We start from the raw sequence: 14,495 nt of genomic DNA on the forward strand, positions 1-14,495 counted from the left end.
ATATGCACCCAAAAATACTAAAATTGTTCGAGAATTGGATTTGAACAATATGAAATCTTCGTACCCTTGCTGGGCTTGAAGGTAAACAAAACACACTAAGCCAAATCAACGAATCTAGTATACCTTTTTACTCTACGAGTAACAGGTATATGTAAGAACTTCCTTACTTGTAGTTTTCAGTGTTCAGAACTCTGCTAAAATAATCAGGATTACCTATGTAATATACATGTACACATTTTAAGCTTCTAATAAAAAATACAATACTTTTTTCAAAGTTCCGCTCCATCGTTGGGAGTCTAAAACTTTTCTTTGAATTTTTTTTTGGTATATGCTCGGTTGCTTCGTGGTTTTTTTTTAAATAATACTTATATATATTTATATAATACTTAATACTTTTCTACATATGTGTTACGAGGTGAGTTTGCCTTTAGTGTTTTTCCTTTTCTACTGGATGTTTTGGGACAGATCAAATGAGAACAGTTCACCAAAAGCCAAACGGGAGAAAAACAAACTAACATTCTCAAGTGAGACTAAACGTGCATGGTTTATTTGTTGTGCTCGTGCACAGGCAGAATTCAGCTGCAGAATCTCCTGAGTTGACCGTTTTCAACTACTCTGTAACTTTCAAATGTATACCGTGTAAGCTGAAATCCGTAAAAATACTATTGCACCCAAAAATACTAAAATTGTTCACAGGGGGGTTTCGAACTTGGTTGATTAAAAATTTCCCTAGGAACTTTTATTACCTTCTACATGTTGATAAGCCTGCATTTGATCACTATTCACCAGGGGTGCTCTGTAATAAGCATGGGTTTTTAATTCAGTCAAAGCAAGGGTACCTCTACAAAATCGAAGAATGTATAGTTTTAAGGAGTTTTACTGATCAATTCGATATTGACGGAAGTTTACCAGATATAACAATACTTAATACGTAAGATAATTAATTTTAATTTAATAAAATTTTAGTTTTTAAATTTATTTATTATTTAAAAAATTTTATTAAAATTATTTTCTTAATAAATCGTGCATTTTAAGAGAAATGTTTGAAATCGTGGCGCAAAAATAAATAAAAGCATAGATATTGTTAATTTACCTTCTCTACAAATCTGTGCAGCCTTGTGACGAAACTAAATTATATGAAATAAAACAATTAATACCAAAAAGTCGGAGAGTGGAGAGAAACATTTGATGTAAAATAAGTGTACTTTCGGAAAAGTAATTAATGTATGTTTCGATTTAGGTTTTTGCAATGTAAGAAGTGTTGACGTTCAGGTATTCAAACCTCACATTTTATTATTTTTTCTCTGACCTAAAATGTAGATAATTCCGGTTTAAGTTTCAGCTAAATGGGTAAGTACACAAATAAAAAATATAGAAAGTGTGCAGCTAATGAAGCTCATTTCATAACTTTCGAGAATCCTCATAGATAATAAAAAAATTAAGGCCTGTATCTAAACAATCAAACATACGGATTTATTTCCTGTGAATAAGGGCTTTTGTAATACACTAAGTTAATAAATAGATGGTCGATTGCAGACCACCGATTTAAGTTAGTCAGGTTATTTCAAATTTTTTTCTATCTTAAAATTTAAATTATTTATGCTTTGACTTAATTTTAAGTCCAAACAAAATAGGTGGTGGTTCAGCAACTCGCCGCTTCGGTAACATAAAGCCGTTACAATTTTTACCTTAAGGATAGCTTATAAATTGGCAGTTACTACATAGAAATAAATGGCAGTGGATATAATGCTATCCCAAAATAACAAAAACAAGCTTACAAGAAATGTTAAAAAAATGTGTACAACGAAGGCGTAGTTCTTATCGTTAACACAAAAATAAAAACAGCTTCGCCATCGGCCGCCACTTCCACATTAAGGTCTATCTTATAAAAAACCAAATAAAACAAGAAAAATTCTTGCCTTCGAATTTCCGCAGATGAAAGTTAACAAGGCATCAAATAACGGGAGGCTGTGCCCAAAGAAGCAAAGGGTATCCTAGCGACGATTCCGCTGGAGGATAAAATGAAGGATGTCAAAAGCTGAGAATGTCCTGCAAAAAACACTACGTCGTAGCTTAAAATTTTGTTGCCAAAAAAAGTGTGTGGGTCAAAAAGGAATCAAATCTGAACACATATATTGCCTAAGGACAGAGTGTATTGCTGACTGAGCTCATATAGAAATGTATACTATAGAAAGTTTTATTAAAAAAAAAAAATTGTCTATGAATGCTACTCTGTATTCCTAGGCATATACAAACAGTTTTTATTTTTAAGCTTAAACTATAAAAAACTAAAAAAAAAATGCTTTATTCTTTTGTATCAGCACCGAAAGTCGGGTAGATCAACCTTGACCATACATCCTTTCCCCCATTAGTCCGTCATCCATTTTCTGAAACTAAATTTCCTTTATTTCTATTCTAAAAAATTCTGTTTTCAGAGAGGATAAACACGGCTTAGTAATTTTTCCATTTTTTTTTTTAATTAAATAGGGGTTAGGTCCCAGAAATAGATTTCAAAAACTAGTTGTTCAGTGGAGACTCAATTGGTTGAGCGTAGTTTTTCATCATTCAATCGGAGGAAAAATGATCTTTCAATTAATACCCAAATTGTCATATAGCAGTTTCAATTTATGTTTATTGTGTTTAAATAGTGCTGTCAATAAACTATATTTCTCAGCGTATATTATTTTTAAATTTAAAAACATATAAAAAAAATTGATAATATAGCTCATCTTTCCATTGGTAAAGCTTGTTATAATGTTTACCTGCAATGTAAACTAAAATAAATTACAAAAAAGTAGAATTACAAAAGACAGAAAGCTTGACTTATTTTGTATACACCCTAAACTGTTACTTCGGAACATTAGGTTAAATTATATCCAAAATATACACAGGCCACGTGCAGGGGCTTCAATGCTGGCATGCTGTGAATCCAAGTGCAGCTGTTTAAAAATGGTCAGCAAGATGCCGATCCGTCAGAGTCCGTAAATTACACAACGGCCAGCAGAATATACAATCCTTTGGCAACACTTTTATACCCCTCACTTCGAATTTGCCCAATTTCTGTGTAACTCAAACGCTCTTCCTCACAATCTATAATTGTTTTTCATTGTACTGTCTGGTGCCCTTTGTGACCACACATAATTTATTGTATTTTCGCTCTAAGCAAACCAGTTTGCCTTTCCCACGCAAGAGAGTCCAGTTCAGTGTCCTTTTTCATCTTCTTTACGCTTAGTGACTTTTTCTTGTTCTGTATTTCTATTCTCGTAAAGTAAGTAAAAGTGTACTCTAGATTTATTAAAAGGTGTAACAGGTAGAATTGCATACTTTGCAACATTCAAACTATATAACTTTTCTTTGGATCCAAGAATTTATCGCCATTGTGAACAGACCAAAATAAATTCGTGATCAATTAAAAAAATTATACGTTGAAAATTTGATGTATTGTATTTTCGATATTTTACTTCGCCTGTACGCCTACCTAAACACGACTTCATCGCACTGCGAAAGGTGTGTCTATGTCACAGCTCACAAAATCATTTCTGGTGTGTGTGGGTTTGAATAAAAAATTTATGCGTAAGCACTGTTGGCTGACAGGAGACAGAATATGGACATGTGTCCTTTATAACAACTGACAGAAGCGTATAGCTTGAGTATAAAAAGTTCCAGTATTTTATGCCTAGCTTAAGTTCCTTAACAAATTTCCATGAGAGAACTCAAGCTTCCTCTACCAGTGCTCTGCGGACATTAAAAATTATTGGCGGGGTTTATAGTTTGGGCTTAACAAGTCCTAGGCTGTTTCTACATATATTAATTGAATGTGTAGGGCATTGTGACAAAATTGTCAATTTTCCGGACTTACTTTTATGGTACGAAAATGCCGATGCTTGCTTTTGAAATAGTTGGTTATATTTCGTTAGAGCTCAGTGAATGAGGTCAACACAAATATACATATATTGCATTATGTGACATTCGCGTATATCAATCCGATTAACCATTGGTACAATTTTCTTCTTAGAAATAACATAGTTCACATCTTAACGGTTTAGCCTAAGCAACCTCATTACCAAAGAAAAATCCCATAGGTCTTATACGTCTTCTGTGCTTATTTAAAATAGCTAGGGCCGATCACTCAGGTATACTCTTCCATGAGAACTCTTTGCAAATCGAAGAAAGTGACTAAGATTAAATAAAAAAAAGTCTGTATTTTCTTGTAAGGTTGCTTGCTTCCGCCTACGAAAAAGGTGAGTCATCGAGTAAAGCCAATAGATAAAAACGTAGAAAAACCATAAAAGGTTACGCTAATTGGAAAGTTAACAAAAAAAAAATTACCTCGTCCTGCTAGTATATTTTTCATGGGAGTTGTAATCATAGTTTTAAAACAAAACAAGTGACTTAGAATTTTAAATACTTAACGTTAAAACATGCAATAATATTAACTAATATTTTTTATTAACATATATATATATATATGTGTACTTTTTTGTTAAACTTTGATTATTAAGATTAAGTGCTTAACCTTTTAATTTTATTAAAATTAAAAGGTTAAGCACTTAATCTTAATCCTTTTAAAACTAATATATATATATATATATATATGTGTACTTTTTTGTTAAACTTTGATTATTAAGATTAAGTGCTTAACCTTTTAATTTTGAAAAATTAACAAATACCTTTCTAACACTTATCCAGAGCTAGAAATAATCAGGAAATTCTACTTTGCATACGACAAATAAGGCTAACCAGCTGTCCGGGCCTTTCAATTTCGATACCATCAATGTATGAAAGAATGTATGGCCGTATATTTTCAACACCCGGCATCCTTAATCAAATCTTACCATTGTCTAAGTAAAATGTGTGTAAGGATTATGCATATCGGCGTACTTTCTGTACTTGCATGCTGTACATCTGCCGGATATACACAGTTGTTGTTGTTTATTTAAGTATTTTTAAGTAGCTCGATACTAGCCTGATAGATTAATACCACTGGCATCATCATAGTCGAAAGGAAATTCAAAATTGTAACTTTTAGCTTATTTGTATCAGTTATCCAAATAATAAGATATACTTAATTCTTTGAATAAAATAAAACTTTAGGACCCTTTATGTGTATATCGTATCCGCGACATCCGTGTGTCCGCCAAACTTTATAATCACAATTAATCGGTCAAGTACTTGTAATATATCATGTAATTGTCTAAATATTTAAGTAAGAACTAATTATTAAATGCTTCGAAATTTTGTAAACGCTTCCAAATGGATTTTATTTTTTTAATCTTGTGTATACTAAGTGAGAAAATGTTAGCCTTCGTTAAATGTTGCAATAGGGTCATGATAAAAACTATATTTACATAATAACGCCAAGCACAATAACGATTAAATGTCTTCGCGTGACTAACGTAAACTGTCAGCGCCATGTAGTTTTTGATTGGTTTCCCCGTATCGTGCTCTAAATTTGAACGGAACCAATACAATTTGGAGGCCCTATGTCGTATGAATGTGCTATAAATCATATATAAATGTTAACTTGATGATTTTGCGTTATAAACAGTGAACTTTTTGTTTAGGTAAAAATTGCTCTGTTTATGTTGCGGGGAAAGTTAATAGGGTCCAGCCCACATGTCCGTTAACAGTTTCCTTACGAAATAGAAAAACAAAAAAGTCGTGTGGGCCATTAATCAAACAATCTCACGGGAGCATGGCACTCAATTCCAGTAAGATGGCAGTCACAACAAGGGTATCAGTATCTTTTTAGTGGCAGATATTTACCATTCGCTTTGTAACTTACGCAAAAAATGGACATTCGGGTTACACCGAACAAACTGAGAAAATTGAGAATTATCTAAGCCACAAGTTTTAATAGTTGGAAATCTTCCTCTTTGCCATTTTAGTAGCTATTTTTGTTATAGTAGTACTGAGAAAATTTACAATAGCTTTTCTAATGTTGCATTCAAATTAGAAGCATAAAGACAATCATATTTTGAGATCACCCAAGATGATTTACTTAAAACTCCGAGATAAAGTAAAATGTGTGGTGTTAATATTTCAATAAGATTTTAGAAACATTAAATATTTTCATGTAATAATGTCTTAATATAACTTTCGTCGCGTGTAAAAAAAGATTGACTTGCCGGTCCCTGGTCCAGGACTGGCATCGATAATATGTTGGGATAACGTAATCCTCATGAAAAAATTCAGACAAGGAGACTATCAAAGAAAAAAATTACATAACAAACACACGGCACCATCAACAGCCAAGGACAGATACAAAGGTCTCTTTAGCTATGTAATAAATGATCCATGTAATTGACTTATATGCCAAATACTTCTAACCAAAGTTTCGCTCTAATGCGTTTATCTGAACATCTTACGCACAACATGGGTGATATATAAAAAGTAAGGCCAAAATGCGAAACTGAAATTTCTGTGCCTTTCCGTCAATGTATTTAATAAAAAACAAGAGAGAATGCTATAGTCGAGTACCCCGACTATCAAATACCCGTTACTTTGCTTTGAAATGCGAACACAAAATTCACCGATAGATATTGGGTTTGTAGGCTTTAGAGTGGGCGTGAAAAAAAAGATTTTTGCCTAATCGATCGAATTTTACAAGACTAAATAAAATATGATCGAATAACGAAACATTTTGAAAAAGTGTAGGCGAGGCGAGTTCTGGGCGGCTTGTGGGCGTGGCGGTTTGCGCTGCGTCTATGTCACTAGAATCTGTATGCTTAATCTCAACCTTCTAGCTTTCATAGTTCCTGAGATCTCGACATTTGTACGGACGGACAGACGAGCATGGCGAGTACAACTCGGCTATTGATTCTGATCAAGATACTTTATATGGTCGAAAACGGTTTCTTCTGCCTGTTACATATTTTTCAACGTATCGTTTTCTCTACGGGTATAACTAAGAAATAATATTTTGAATTCTCTAATGTCTTTGTCCTAACTATAGTGACAATCTAAGTAAAATGAAAACACACTGTGCAGGAGTATTAAAATAAAAGTTTTTTACTATATGCAAACAACTGTTTATACAAGCTCTCAAGAATATATTTTCCCTATGTAAAAAGATACAAGCCCATAGAAAATGTGTATTTTGGCAGTAAGAACTTGATATCAGGTATCAGCCAAGGAAGCAAAATGTATAATATAAGGGTGTACAATAAAACTATTATCAGCAACATTAACAGACTCCTAGATTTTTCAATATGTACCGCCATCGGGTCCAGGTGTTTTTATTAAATTGTTAACTTTCCTCCAATTTCAGTGCGATTTTTTCAGTTTACTTCTCTTTTGGAACCATTACTGTACGAATTGTTACGTAATTAATTAAGTATGTATTAAAAACCATCATTTTATTTTGCCTATAGTTAAAATTTGCAACAGTTTATTATTTCCTTTTTAACTATTAATGTCAGGGCGCTTGCAATTGTAATATAAGAACCCCATATAATTTTCTATACATTTTAAAATAAAAATGGGAACATGCAAATGGCGTACCTAAAAGAGAAAAATGTTCTTCTGAAAAATCATTGTTTGGAGGAAGCGCCAGATTCTCTCACACATAACTAAATACATGCAAGAATATGCTGCCGTTACGTGTAATCAGTCACAGAAATGCCGGTCTTTTGTTTGCAGATTGAATGAAGCCGAAGGGAACACAAAATCATCAAGGACGGAAAGAGGGCTATAGACCTTCGTTTGGGGTCATCGTAAGGTCAGCAACGGGATTTTCCTGCCATTGTTGACAAGGGATGCAACTCACTCACATATACACATTTTGCCCGCTTTTTTGACATTTTCACATTCTTTTATTTTTTTGTTTTGAATGCTGAAATTTTTGGCACGATTTTTAAATCTATTTTTTATCTGATACCACGCAAAAGAGGATTCGAGTAGGATGCTTCTGGCACGCGACGATTTTTATTTAAGAAATAGGTTTTGGGAGTGTGCCAAGTATTTAGCGTGGCATCAGCCTCTCTGCTCGATCTTATTTGTTCAATTCTCGCGCGCGCACCCCTCCCCCCGTACCAATGGTATCTGCATATGTTGCGTAAGTTGATATGCTGCATGCCAAATCCTGCACCCTTGACGGCGTGCCTGAATATAATTCTCTAAAAAGAAAAGTACGCCATTTTTATTTTAACGGGGTGGCTTGATGCCGAAAAGGGGTGGACATTATGCATATATGTATACTGTCTAAGAGGGAGGGCAATATGCATAAAGCTATCCGTAAGGGTTGACCACTTGGAAAAGAAAGACCGTTTACACACGTATACATAGATGATATCAAAAAAAAAAGAATTTGCCCCATATAAGCATTATTTTTGCATAAAGGTAATGGTTTTACCACGGTTTTACAATGTAAAATTTGCAAAGTACCACAGCTAAGCTTCTATAAAAATAAATAATATATATATAATATACAAATTTTAAGTAATATATATAAGGTATATCTACATATGTATATTATTACAGGAAAAACATTTTTAAATGGAATACTTCAATCCAATTTATTTTTTTAATTCATTCAAAATTTTCAAAATAAAATGATGATCAAATTAAAAAAATAAGGATTTAATTAGGCCCTCGAATATATAAAATTAAAGTAATAGTGAATAGTCTAGGATTCATAGATATGCATTTCACATATATTATATATATTTTAAAAAGTAATCGTTTTCCTATAATACGCATTACATAACGCTCTTACATTTGTACATACATATGTACATACCCTGATGGATACAAAATATAATAGAAGAAAAAAATATAGGGACCAGGAACCAAATCACAGAAATTTACAAAACAACCAAAATAAACTAGAACCTATGATCGACAGTGCGACACACAGAGATCTACGTATAAAAAAATGGGATACTGGAGGTAGAAATGATAGGGAGCACGAAACTGACGAGAGGCGCATCGTCTGCCAGGCACGAGATCAAGGAGCATAGAGCAAGGAAGCTGTAACTTTTTAGGATCATAAAAAGTGTGCTCCGATCATTTGAGGGTGGCACGTGGCGACGATCTTGATCCTTACTTTTCTCGCTTCACATACCTGGGTTCCGCTCTCTTCGACGGCTACTGCACTTTGTCTTCCCCGATTTGGTTTTCTTTTGAGTCCCTCGTGGTTTTTTTAGAAACAGCTGCCATGCGACTGGCACATACCACACTGTGGGGCGGAGACTTTTTAAAGTGTTCATTAGTCGCACGTTTACATATCCAAATTGTCAACATGCCAAGGCGATGGAAAAAACATTGAAGGGGAACGCATGCCTTGTGGCTTTTAATTGCTGCTTAAGGAGACGGGGTGGAGGCCACATCCTCCACAGAGGATTAATGTGCTGCACACTTCGTTTGACAGTGGAGCGGTTTTGTCTGCAAGCGGATCCCCAATTGTCTCACAAGCGTACAGTTTGGACTCCCTTTAAGTCTATTTCTGTGCTATCTCCATTTTTACTGTCAATTTTTTGTTTGATTTGACATTTGATCAGTGACACAGTTGGTACGATTAAAAATTTTAAATATCCCCTTGGAAATGATAAAGAAACACATTTTTGGTGCATCCACATGTCCACATGGTCTGCATTAAGATTTTTTAGTAATAATATGCAAAAATGTCTATTGAAATTTTAGTTTGGTCGTATGTCAATTTTTTGTTTAATTTGACATTTGATCAGTGACACAGTTGGTACGATTAAAAATTTTAAATATCCCCTTGGAAATGATAAAGAAACACATTTTTGGTGCATCCACATGTCCACATGGTCTGCATTAAGATTTTTTAGTAATAATATGCAAAAATGTCTATTGAAATTTTAGTGTGGTCGTATGTCAATTTTTTGTTTAATTTGACATTTGATCAGTGACACAGTTGGTACGACTAAAAAATTTAAATATCCCCTTGGAAATGATAAAGAAAAACATTTTTGGTGCATCCACATGTCCACATGGTCTGCATTAAGATTTTTTAGTAATAATATGCTAAAATGTTTGTTGAATTATTAGTTTGGTCGTATGTCGGCGTGGCACATTTACATTTTTTTCGAATCATATGTTGACTACCTTCTCCCAAGTATTTATAGTTAGGGTTACCCCGTGATCGCAACGAAAGTTATAACTAGTTCGACATCGATATTGATCAAGCACTTTGCTGAAATGCTTTCTATATAATGTAGTATTCCCTTGCCGCGCTTAAAAGAAACATAAAATAAGGAATAATATTTAGCACAGTTTTTTGCCATTTAGAACAGTGTCTGTCCTGACGACGTATTTTTTGGTTTTTCTATAGTTTCCACACAAAATTAAACGGGCGTTGGAAGTACTGTACAAAAACGATTTTAAAATTGTGTGCCATTGTTACGTCAGCTTGGTCTTTTGTATATTATCCTTTGTCCTGAATAGCAACAGTCACAGGGTTCATTTTTCTCCATACTGGTAGTCTGTATATCTGTTTTCGTGAATGTGTGTGCCAGACTAAGGCCAGAGGTCACTTTTATGAAACACAGCAGCTCAGCTGTCGTTTCTAATTTTTAGGCTGTGGGGAACTTAACTTTAAAACGGAATCAACATGGTAAGACCGATTATGCTAGCTTTTTCGAAGAGGATACATATACTTCGAAGGGTAAAAAATTCTATATTTGAATTTGAATGGCACATCTCAAATACATTTTAAGAAATCTTGCCATTTGGTTAAAATGCTTTACACTTCTTGTAATTTGCCTACTGATACACAAAAAATATAATTTTTATATATGTAGGCCAGGAAGACCAATAAATACTTCAAAAATAAAAATGTTGAGTTCTTAAAAATGTTTTGTTGTTAGGCGGGAATTGCAGGCCTAAAATTACGTAGAATTGACCAGCTGTTTTTCTGTTGCTATTTTAGGGGTTGACCAGAGATGTGCTGGTCATGCAAAAAGGTAAAGAGAGGACTGACCAACAGAACTACCAAAAGGCCTTACGTCAGTTTGGCGTAGAATTCGGGGTTAAAATGAACAATTCCGCATTGAATACAGAATTCAGTTAGAATTTTAGTAAGACTTATAGCATCCATTAGACTATGGTGGTCAAGGGTAGTTGTAATCTGACGATACTTGCACTACTGCTTCAGTTTGGTTGCACCACAGTTAAATGTGCCCCTTTTGCTTCCACCCCCTAAGCACTCTTACCCAACTCTTGTGTAAACTAAAAATGTTGGAAAAAACATAAAAATTTTGTTAAATAACGTTGAGCACTTTTAAATCCTTTTCCGTACACGTGCCTAATTCTCAACGCAACCCTATAATCAGCCGTGGGCCATCTCTCCCTTTTCCAACCCATCACAGTCCCTGTTTCCTTTGTATTTCTGTCATTGCATTTTTTTTTCGTATCAATTTGCAATTTTTTCGCTTATTTTCGAGTTGTTTTTCACCAACTCGCCGACTTGGTGGTTGTGCTAGAAGTTGATTATGCCCGACGATTTAATGAAGGGGCAGGGTTGTGTTTGGCAGTTTTCATTTTATGCGCTGCATTGCCGTGCGTGACATGAAAAACGGATTTTTGGATTTTTTTTTAATTTTGCTCTCTTTTGTGTTTCGAACGAGGTAAATGAATAAAGGGAACATGACGGGAGAAAGACAAACGTGTCCTTAATATGACACACTTGATTATTTGCACACCCAAACACTCAAAGGTTTATGTATGTATGTATTTGACGTGAATACATAAGGTTTAAAGGAAAATAAAGTTTAAAGTTTAAATGTTTATGAACATCAGCTCAAAAATTATAAGACTCAGAGATTCTGCTTAATTTGCCGTTTCCAAGTAGTAGATAATAAGGAAAACTAATTAAAAAAATTTTTAAAACATTAAAAAAAAAAGTACCAGCAAAACAGTTTTTCATTTACCCCAACTTCCCTCAGCTGACAGATTTAATTTAAATCCCTCCACGTTTTAGTTTGCTTTTACTCCTCTTTCTGCTACTCGTTCTCCTTACTGAAGGTCGTTTACACTGGACGTTTGGATACCAAGGCTTTGCGGTCCTTCTCAGTTCTTAAAAAATTAGATTCATTTGTGCGCGTTTTCTTTAATTTCTAAATTCCACGCTTGTTTGTATATTTAAGGTTCGCTGTTCCTTGTCCCACTGCAGCAAAAAAATTACGGAATTTTAATAGAAAATTCAGCTTACGTCGAAAAGCAAGAGGTTTCAAATATAACGGTTGTCTAAGCTACTCTCAACAAAGGACACTCGTAAAGGATGTGCTAGGCGTAGTTACGTAAATTGAAAGCTAGGCGTTAACGTTCGTGTGGCATTAAACCGACGGCATTTTTAGTTATTCCTTCTGGAACATGCTTTGACTGCCCGGCGGCTTATTTTAAGTGAAAAATGAGTAAAAAGTGAAATAAAACAAAAAGAACCATCTCACGTAAAAAATCGCATCCAATTTTTTTTGCTGTTGCCTACTTTTTTATGGTCATTTTTGGTAGGTTAATGTGCTGTTGGGGCGAAATAAAAAAGAAATCAGCAAGGATACAACATTGTATTATGTTGGGAAATTATTTAAAAAAAGTCAGCTAACTTCTTTTTAAAGGGGATGTTTACCAACAAAATTTCTTTAAATTGTGTATGGTCAATAAATTTTAAGTTGAATACGAGGCACACAACTCATACTTTAAAAATATTTTTGATTCTTTTGCCTTTTAAAATTATTTGACCACCGTTTACAAATTTTGTTATCTCGTTTCTATATTTACTTTACAATTCATGTAACGTCGGTTCGTTTTTTATTTATTCAATGACATTAACTTTGAGATAATTTTAATTGGCCACTGACCATTATGTGTTAAGCAAATTTAGATGGGAAGACAGTTTTCATTGTCCTGTCATTTGCACAGCAAACTTTGTCTTGCTGGTCCATTATTGCTGGTTTTTGATTTTAATTACAGTCTTAAAAAATACATTTTTGCATGAGTTCACGCGAATAAATCCTATTTAACAAGCAGCCGCCCTGCTTTGAACGACAGTCTATGTAGAGGGGTATCGCACCGGATATGAGTGTCAATTTACAATACCTTGATTAAAAAAATTCTTTAAAATTTTGAAACAGCACAAAACAAAAGTTTTAATGTCCTGATTGATCATTTTTCGTTTGTTTCAATTTTTTAACAATTTTAACACTTTCTTTTTGAGACCTGTAAATTTTGTTCGTTGAGCTATAAATACTTGTACTTGTCGACTTATACGACAGTCGTCCTTTTTTCTCTGGTGTATAATATAATATAATGGTTTCAACAAGACATCACAATAAAAACATTTCAACCCTTTATAGACAAATTAGCCAACAATTAGCGGTGTCATCAACATCAGACACAATCAAATAAAGCAACCCTTTTCTGTTGACCGTCGTAAAAGGGTGATATTTAATAACCCATTAAAACATACTCAAGGAGAATAACTAAGGGTAGTTAGCCCCCATTTTCCAAACATGATTTCAACAGGATATATTGTCGTTGTCAACATAAAACCAAGAATAGCCACATGCATTTAAACTAAATTAAATTATGTGGATTCATTTGTGTAAGAGTAAGTGTTATATTCTGATGTGTTAACTTTAGACACAAGTAATCATAGAAAATAAATATACGAAGTTTAAAGTTGACTGCCAACTTATTTAGAAAGGAACCAAGACGAATTCCCTTATGCTGCTGTTATTGCTGTCTGTTTCTGACAAACAAATCCTTGGGCGACAATGCTATCGTTTTTTTTTTTTTTTTTGTGGTTACGCTAGCCAGGACAACAAATCTCAATTCCTAGCTGAATTCTAGCTTGTCCACTGGCCTAGAAAATTGAAATGCTTTGCTGTGAAAGCTGACCAAAAATTCAAATGCGAAACCAACGCTCGATGTGAACGCGTGCCTTTCTCTTTCCACAAACGTATACGAAGACGCAGTCCCAAGTGCGTCCTGTAGGTGTTCCCTGCAAGACATCTGCCAAGCCGACTTCCTTTGGTGTAAACCAATTTTCGTATCAATACAATTAAAATCCACTATAGGTCTTCGTCTTTCGAAGCAAAATCGAAATTTGGCTGTTTTTTTAAGGGGCTCGATAGCCTTTGTCAAAGGGGCACTAATTGTGCTGCTAAAGAACGAATGAAAGAGAAAACTGTCGAAGTCGCCCGCCCTCGCTTATTTTCTAAGCCGGAAAAGTGTAATTAGAGAATGCACGGAGTATGAGGAGATAAATATATAAGTACAAGTTTAAAACTGGTAAGTATGTGACGGAACGATAAACTGAGTGGGTTATTGAACATGTTTTGACGGTTTTTGCGTTAAGATTTAGGAACGGTACTTTTGATCAAACAGAATATATCATTTATCATTTAAAATTTCAATTCATTTTCATTCCTATTATATACAGGTTGAAACATGAGAACAACAAGGATGCTGATTTTGAAAACTATTTTATAAAATTGATCAACTTATCTTTAACGGTCCATTAAAGGGTCAGT

Source organism: Drosophila simulans, chromosome 2R, assembly GCF_016746395.2.
Source record: "Drosophila simulans strain w501 chromosome 2R, Prin_Dsim_3.1, whole genome shotgun sequence".
Lineage (NCBI taxonomy): Eukaryota > Metazoa > Arthropoda > Insecta > Diptera > Drosophilidae > Drosophila > Drosophila simulans.